The sequence below is a fragment of the Lagopus muta genome, chromosome 1, assembly GCF_023343835.1.
Source record: "Lagopus muta isolate bLagMut1 chromosome 1, bLagMut1 primary, whole genome shotgun sequence".
Taxonomy (NCBI): Eukaryota; Metazoa; Chordata; class Aves; order Galliformes; family Phasianidae; genus Lagopus; species Lagopus muta.
The window spans coordinates 72,879,311-72,888,431 of record NC_064433.1 but is presented as its reverse complement, the minus strand read 5'-3'; positions in this window follow the sequence as shown (position 1 = coordinate 72,888,431).

Here is a 9,121-nt window from a genome sequence, read left to right as displayed (position 1 = left end):
ATGACACACACTGCCATAAAATGCATAATTTCCCCTGCAGTCTTCCCCATGGTACCAACACTTTTTCTCCAGGGCAAGTGCTGCTGTTGAGCTTGCACTGTAGCAGTACACAGGCATAAGGGAAATGTTACATCACAACTTGAACTTTTTTTTCTGATTTAAAGGAACACAGCCAACTTGAAAATTAGTTATTTCAAAATAAAGTGAACGAAAAGAATTACAGGTAGTGTATCTGTTTTTGAGTCTTCCTAATCATTTTGTGTTTCAATTTGTAAGCATTTTCTCCCAACTCTAGGAATATAAAATGAGTGATGTAGGAAGTTGAACAAGAAATGATAGAGAAGACTATAAAAAATGTGTGTCAAATGACTAAAAGCATAATAGAAAATTCAAATTCCCCTCCTGGCTACTGATCTTAGGTGATTTTTGTAGCATTAAAAAAAGTGAAAAAATCAGTGGAAAAGAGAACAGCTATGCAGTTGACAACCTTTCTCTATTTCGCTATATGTATAGCCAAGAATTCCTACCAAAAATAATCATCATTTTGCAGCAATAGTACTAGAGATTAGAAGTGTTACGGCCTTTTGTGATATGAAATAATAATAATAATAAATGCAGTAGGATGAGACAGCATATGTTGTGTAGCATTCTCTTTCAAATGTGAACATTTACAGTGCAGTTCATTGTCAGGCTCACTGAAATCAACAGGAAAATATCAAAAAATATGCAAACTGTAAAATTAACTATCTGCATAAGACTTTACAGGATTTGGAGCATTAAAAACTGTGCAGTATAACTTGTTCTCAACGCTATTGAATAATACTGATGATACAGTGTCTGTTAATGAATAATACTAATGATATAGCGTCTGCTCAGTTAATTATGTTTTGGTTTATACTTTGTAATAATTGAAACTGTTACATGTTTTGTTTTGTTTTTTTTTTTAATTGAAAATGAAAACAAACGTGCCAACATCAACAAAAACAGAAAGTTCCTCTCAAGAAAGATGAACATAAAAGTATAGGCCTGAAGGTATCTTACATAGCATGAAAAGCAGTTAGTATTTGAATTATGTTTGGTATAGAAAAAGACACTATCATATTTAACAAAATGGATGCTATCTCTGCAAAGCAGCACGTCATCACTATTCCTTCTGCAACTCAGAATGTATATAGGTGTCTCAGTGCACACATTCTGGACTTTTTGTAGTATATGACTTCAGTGACTAAACAAGACCCTGGTTAAAGCCAGCTGATTGTCTACAAAGAATTATGAAATCCTTAGAATTGATAGGAACTTCTATAGATGATCTAGTTCAACTCCCTTGTAATGAACATGGAGATCCATTGCTCTAGCAGGTTGCTCAGAGCCTGGTCCAGCCTGGTGTTGAACATCTTCAGGAATGGGGCCTCCACCACATCTAAGCCATTTCTTTTTTCCAACAGAGAAAAAGAGAATTTGGCAGATTCCTTTTTTTTGCTGCCTTTCTCTTTTTTGACATTCCTTAATAATTATTTTGGTTTCTAACAATATTTATAAAAATTAATGATGTTGTGGCATTTAATGTCTGCTGTTCTCAAATGCATTTTGATATTCCTAAAAAAAATAAAAGTTAGTAAATTGGGATACCAGTGTTGCCATTCACAAAGATATCTTACAATTTTATTTCAAAAACTTAATTACAGTTCATCTCCAAAAGAGGTGTTTTCTGGAGATAAAGAATTTGAATTAGGACGTTCTTGTGCTTTAGAAATCTGTGTAATATTTTCAGCTGCATAAATTAAAAGTTGCAAGCTCATCCTATATTTTTAAGGCTTATGTTTTCACTGAGACAGATTTTTGAAAGACCTTCATTTTCTCTGAAAAACCCCAGTTGAAAAACCCAGTGAATCTGTCCATAAGCTCAAAAATTAAGACTACCAGATTAAATTCTGACTTTTCTCTGGTAAATAATGATTTTCATATTTATGTCTTTCTTGATTTTTTTTTTTTTTCACTCACCAATATCTGATAATACTTTCTGATTACTCAACAGAGAACTCTGTAAAACAGGTTGTTTCATTATTGGAAGAAAGAAATAAGAGAGTTGGGTGGCTAAAAAAAAGTGTTTCTTTTAATTGTTTTTGTGTGCACATTTGCATGTAGAGGAAAAAAAAAACACAATAAATCAGGAAAAGGATTTGTGTCTTGATAAATATTTTTAAGCAAGTTACACCTTTTCCTTGGTAATTTTCCATAAGAAAATAAAGTATGCTCTGTATTACTAAATACCAGATGTTTGCAGGTGCATAAAACAAACTTGGGTTCTTATTGTAGCTCAGTTCTAGACCTGTATTTCCTTGAGTGTAGGAACATCTCATGCTTACAAATGGCAGTTACTACTGCTTTGCAGTAAGCAATTTATTGTCTTAATAGAGGAAGACAAAATTCTTCTGTTTCTTGTACTATAAATTGAGTAAGCATGTACAGGGAACTGAGACACAGAATTCCTCATCTGACACATGCATGTTTCTTTTCAGACAAAATAAACCACTGCACTCTTTTTCTGACCATGTTCTTTAATGCTTTATGGTGTTATCCTTAGCACAAGCCAGGAGGATTTGAATTAAGATTTTGACTGTAAATCCAACCGGAATAACTTCAACTTGTAGACCTAGGTTAAATCTAGACTAGTTCTTTCAAAGCTGTCTACAAAGTGTCATGGTTTCTTACCATAAAAACTATAAAAGGTTCCTTTCATGTACTTGCGGGCTTGAATATGAAGGATTTTCCTGAAGGAGGGAAAAGGATTCTAGCCCTGGAATTGGCAGGACTCACTGAGAGGGCTTTCAACTAGATTTGAAGGGGGAAGGGAATAAAAATTAGGCTTGCTAGAGATTAGTCTGAGCGCAGCATACCAGCATTAGGAGTGAGACCAGTTGCCCAGTTGAAGTTCATCTACATTAATACATGCAGAATGGGCAACAAACAACATAAGGTAGAAGCCATTCTAAGCAAGAAAGCTATGGTATAGTTGCCATCACCAAAACATAGCAAGATTATCATGACTAGAGTGCTGTAGTGGATAGTTATAAGCTCTTCAAAAGTGATAGATAAGGAAGGAGAGGCAATGAGGTGACTCTATATTAGGTAGTGTTTCAGTATTGTAGAGCTTAGTGCTGGGAATTATAAGGTCAAGTCCTTATGGATAAGGAATATGGCAAAGGCCAACAAGGCTGTTAGCCTGGTAGGAGTCTATCATAGACCGCTCAACCAGGATAAAGAGGCAGATGAAGCATTCTACAAGCAGCTGGTGGAAATCTCACAATTGCTAGCCTTTGTTATCTTGAGGGACTTTAACTTACCAGACATCTGCTGGAAATACAATACAGTGGAGAGGAAACAGTCTAGGAGGTTCCTGGAGCATGTGGAAGATAACTTCCTAACAAAGGCTGGTAAGAAAGCCTACTGAGAAGGTGCCCTGCTAGATCTGCTGTTTGTAAACAGAGAAGGACTGGTGGGAAATGTGGTAGTTGAAAGCCATCTTGGGCACAGTGACCATAAAATGACAGAGTTCTTGATTCTTAGTTAAATCAGGGAGGAGGTTAGAAAAACAGCTACCTTGGACTTCTGAAGGCTAGGCTGTGGACTGTTTAAGACATTGATTGGGAGAATTTGAGAAACAGTCACAGAATCACAGAATCACAGAATCACCCGGGTTGGAAGGGACCTCAAGGATCATGTAGTTCCAACCCCCCTGCCTAGCAGGGCCACCAAACATACACATTCAGATCAGGTTGCCCAGGACCCCGTCCAACCTGGCCTTAAACACGTCCAAGGACAGGGCATCCACAACCTCCCTGGGCAGCCCGTTCCAGGGCCTAACCACTCTCCTAGTAAAGAACTTCCCCCTAACATCCAACCTAAATCTTCCCTCCTTCAACTTAAAACCATTTCCCCTAGTCCTGCTGTTGTCAGCCCTTTTGAAGAGTTTACTCCCCTCCTGGGTGTAGGTTCCCTTCAGGTACTGATAGGCTGCAATGAGGTCACCCCGCAGCCTTCTCTTCTCCAGGCTGAACAAGCCCAACTCCCTCAGCCTGTCCTCATAGGGGAGGTGCTCCAGCCCCTTGATCATCTTAGTCGCCCTCCTCTGGACCCTTTCCAAAATCTCAATGTCTTTCTTGTACTGAGGGCTCCACACCTGGACACAGTACTTCAGGTGGGGCCTCACAAGAGCCGAGTAGAGAGGGACAATCACCTCCCTGTCCCTGCTGGCCACCCCTCTCCTGATGGAGCCCAGGATCCCATTTGCCTTTCGAGCTGCCAGAGCGCACTGCTGGCTCATATTCAGTCTCTCGTCCATCAGGACCCCCAGGTCCTTCTCTGCCGAGCTGCTCTCAAGGACCACTCCTCCCAGCCTGTACAGGTGCCTGGGGTTCTTCCGGCCCAAATGCAAAACCCTGCACTTTGCCGTGTTGAACCTCATCAGGTTCACCCGAGCCCAGCCCTCCAGCCTGTCGAGGTCCCTCTGAATGGCATCCCTTCCTTCCACCGTATCAACCGCACCACTCAGCTTGGTGTCGTCAGCAAACTTGCTGAGGGTGCACTCAATTCCCTCATCGATGTCATTAATAAAGATGTTAAAGAGCACCGGTCCCAAGACAGACCCTTGGGGGACACCACTTGTTACCGGCCTCCACCTGGACATAGAGCCATTGACCACCACCCTCTGTCTGCGGCCTTTCAACCAATTGCTTATCCATCGGGTCGTCCACCCATCAAATCCACTTCCCTCCAATTTGGAGATGAGGATGTGGTGGGAGACCATGTCAAAGGCCTTGCTCAGGTCCAGGTAAATGACATCAGTCGCCTTCCCTTCGTCCACCAATGCCGTCACTCCATCATAGAAGGCCACAAGATTAGTTAGGCATGACCTTCCTTTGGTGAAGCCGTGCTGGCTGTCTCGGATCACATGCTCATTCTTTATGTGATCGAGCATGTTGTCCAGGAGGATCTGTTCCATGATCTTCCCAGGCACAGAGGTGAGACTCACCGGCCTGTAGTTCCCCGGGTCCTCCCTGCTCCCCTTCTTGTATATGGGAGTGACATGACCCTTCCTCCAGTCGTCCGGGACCTCACCTGACAGCCACGACTTCTCAAATATGATGGAGAGCGGCTCGGCAACCACCTCAGCCAGCTCCTTCAGGACCCTGGGATGCACGCCATCCGGCCCCATAGACTTGTATTCATTCAGTCATTAAGGGCAGAAGCATCCAGAAAGGCAGGACATTGCTCTTAAAGGTACAGCAACAGGACATTCCTATGTACTGTAAGATAAGGCAGCAGGGAAAAAAATTAACCTGTTCAAGCATTGTTTCATGCTGTGAAGGGGTGGAAGTGCAGTGGGCGAGGTCACAGCCTGAACCAATGGTTAAGCACCAGCTGAGAAGGTATGGCTAACTCAGGGAGCTCAGGTGCAAGCAAAGTACCTGAGTGACAGGGAGGGGGTGAAACCTGGATGTACCTCTCCTCGCCTTCATTTAAGAGTTAGCAGCTGAGGGAGCAGCATCTCTCTGGATAGAGATAGCAGTTCTCTTGAGCTGTCACTGGGTGTTAGAAGGGATGAGTCAATTTTTCTTCTTTATTATATGCTGTTTCTCTGTAGTGCCTGTGTCTTACTCACAGGCACTGTCGTTGCCTTCTTTTGCCATACAGATGGTAAGAAATAAAAACCACAGAGAGGTAGGGGCTTAGAGTTTATGCTTTTAATCTAACCTTAGTTTAGAAGCATCCTCAACAATGAGTCTGTAATAGGATCTGCAATCTTTAGATAGTTGTAGTCACTGTTAGTGGAGTATCCTCCATGGAAATAGTAAAATGAGTTTAATGGCATAAACATCTACCTTTCGTTCGTGTATGTTAATGTACACATTTTATGCCAAAAGTGGCACAAGTTGCTACTGTGGGTAACATGCCATTGACATCAGTGTGCATACTGGCTAAGACCTATAATAATTTCACCTGGTACTCAAACACAATTCTTAGACATGGGAAGAATGTTTATATCAAGGAACATGGTGTAGATAATGAATCATTATGCATTTCCATTTTCTTTTATTCTTGAAGCTGATTCAGGAAAAAAAATGGAAAGCATTGCATCTGAGTAACTTGAATCTGTTCATCCTGGGGGAAAGGAGACTGAGAGAGGGTCTGATAAATGTTTATAAATATTTAAAGGGAGGTGGAAGACAAACGGATGAGGCCAAGCTCTTCTCAGAGGTGCACAGTGGGAGGACAAAATACCACAGAGAGGTAGGGACTTGGAGTTTATGCTTTTAATCTAACCTTAGTTCGTGGTAGGACAAGGAATAATGGCCTAAAACTTCAGTATAGGAAGTTCTGTACTAACGTGAGTAAGAAGTTCCTTACGGTAAGGTTGATGGAACACTGGAACAAGTTGCAGAGAGAGATTGTGGAATCTCCTTCTATGGAAATGTTGAAGACCTATTTGGGTGCTTGCTTGTGCAGACTACAATAAGGAACCTGCTTTAGCAGGTAGGATGGATTAGATGATTTCCAGAGGTCCCAGCCAACCTCTGCAATTCTGTTGTTCTGTAGTTCTACGGCATGGAGTACTGATGCCAGACAAGCACTTAGCAGAGCATCACCATTTCTAATTCATTTATACGCTGCTGCTGATTTGTAGGAGGTAGTTATTAGTTGCACAGCTCCTGGTAGGCAAACATTTGAATTAAGAGTACACGTGTATGCACAAACACGCACACACACACAAAACAAAACAAAACAAAAAACCTCAGGAAATCTGTCTAAAAAAATGTTGATTGTAAAAGCTACCTCTTTGGTACCTTGACCAGTACCTGAGTATCTTTCTTCAGGCAAAATTCAAGGTAGTACACAGGGTCCTAAGCTCTTTACCTCAAGTTTTTACTGTGCAGTGCATGCTGAATGCAATACAGCTTGATTCAGTTCTCCATTTGATAATTTCCCATGAAAGGTGTGAGAAAATGGCAAAAAAAAAAAAAAAAAACAAACAAGCAAAGGCAAACTCCATGATCTCTGGAATGACCCAGGGGTTGCAGCAAACCTGCCCATCATTCATACACTTTGACCAGCCCTCATTCCCCAGCAAGTGCTATCTATGATTTTAGCATTCATCAGGCTTAACATTTTAATTTGCACTTGAAAGTATTTGCAAGTTCAAGATCAATGTCAAAACAATGAAGATTTTTTCTTCTGTGATGAATAGTCTGTTAGTCTGAAATCTGTATAGTAGTATCATAAAAATCAGAGATCCAGGGAAAGCATATTGTGACACAAATATGGGGACTGGAAAGTAAGAGGGATTTTATATAATCTAGAATGTAGTAAATAGTGTGTTGTTGAATATTCCAGATAATGCCAGAAAGAAAAAGACCACTGAGCGCATAGAATATGAGCCAGAAAAAAAATAATCTTACATTATCAGGAGAGACTGTATTCTGTATTGGAAGCAAATGAATAATATAATGTATAATAGACAGAAAGACAGAATTTTTTAAAATATGGAATCAAAGTTTTAAAGTAATCTGAAACATAAATATTTAGAAAGCAGAAGCCAGGAAAACAACACTGAAGGAGACCAAGGAGTGACAATCAAGTGAGATGTGTTTTCAGCACACTGCTACAGTCAGTGCCTAGGCTCACATTTGTGGTCCTTTTTCACACCTTTAAGAAACAAACTGTAATTACAACCCATCATCAGGACCTATAGCTGTGTACTTCACAGCTGATCCTGGCCAGTCATTTCTCTTATTTTACCCAGACAATGTATATACATGAACGTTATAAAGAAGGTCAGCAAGTCAAGTTTGTCTTGTGGCCTGCTAATGTATTTTGTCCAAGTTTGATCTTGTTTTTGCTAGTATTAAATCTGTAAGGGCTCTGAATTCAACAAAGAAGCTGGCCCTCTTCACACTAGCAGGTTTCTATTCCAAAGCAGGGACTGTGAATGGGGAGGGTGCATGAGTGTTAAGTGACCTGGCTTTATCTTCTCAGCTGGCTCAGCCCTCTGCCTGAGCAGACTTTGCCAGTTCAAAATTTCTCAGCTGGCATAGCTTATGCCAGTAGCGGTGCTGCATTTTCACCACTGAAGGCCCTCAGAGAGGATCTTTCACAATGAATCAAATAAATGGTCTTGTACAGCTCAGCTTCTCTGTGTTTAATATGTAGCCTACCAATATATGTGGGCTTCTGATGGCTCCATTTGTTCATAAAATACAATGATAGAAAACAAGAAAAATTAGGTAAAAAAATCCCTTTCACAGCAAACAGAAGGAGTTTTGTGAAAAATAACAGGAGGACCACAGAGATCAACCTAATTTGCCAGTAGAGCTGATGATCTCATCTCAGTGCATGATGTGGTTAAAACAGGAAGGCCTTATTAACTCTTGCTTTGGATGGAGATGTAGTATCAACAACAAGATACATGAAATGATTGTTTTACTCTGTGGCTATCATCTATAACAGAGCTCAGAGACATGCCCTTCAGATTGTAGGTTGCATCCTTTGGATACCTTACCTTCTGTTTCTTACCAAGTGAACAAGGCCTGTCAGAAGCCAGCAGGAAACATCCAATTGGAACAGTTAGAAAAAGAAACAACAAAAGCAATGTGAGTACCAGGGGCAGAGAGAAACAAGCTATTCTTTCAATCTGGTAAAAAAGGCACGTAACTCCTGCATGTAAGTACGAATGGGTTTACTACGGGAGACTGTAGATAACATGCAGAGTAAGCACAGACATCCCCATCTGTTGCCATCAGCTGTTATAAATTCCTTCACAGTTGTACTGTGCTTGGACTTGTGTTTATGGTAGGAGTTGACGAGTTTACTCCTGACAGAATGGAAAAAATTATTACTCCTAGAATTTGAAGAAATAATAGTCTGAAATGTTGTTCTTTCTAACTAGGTAAAAAGTTGCTGCCAACATTACATCAGGTAAGGTGTGGTATTTCTGTCAGCTATGTCTTTCCACAATTTAAAATTCCTAGCATAAGGAAGGGTCCACAGTTCAAATTGGTTGTTCTGGCAGGTAGAGAAGAAATTTTCCCCGATAACTTTAAATCCCCATGTGAGCAGAAGGGTA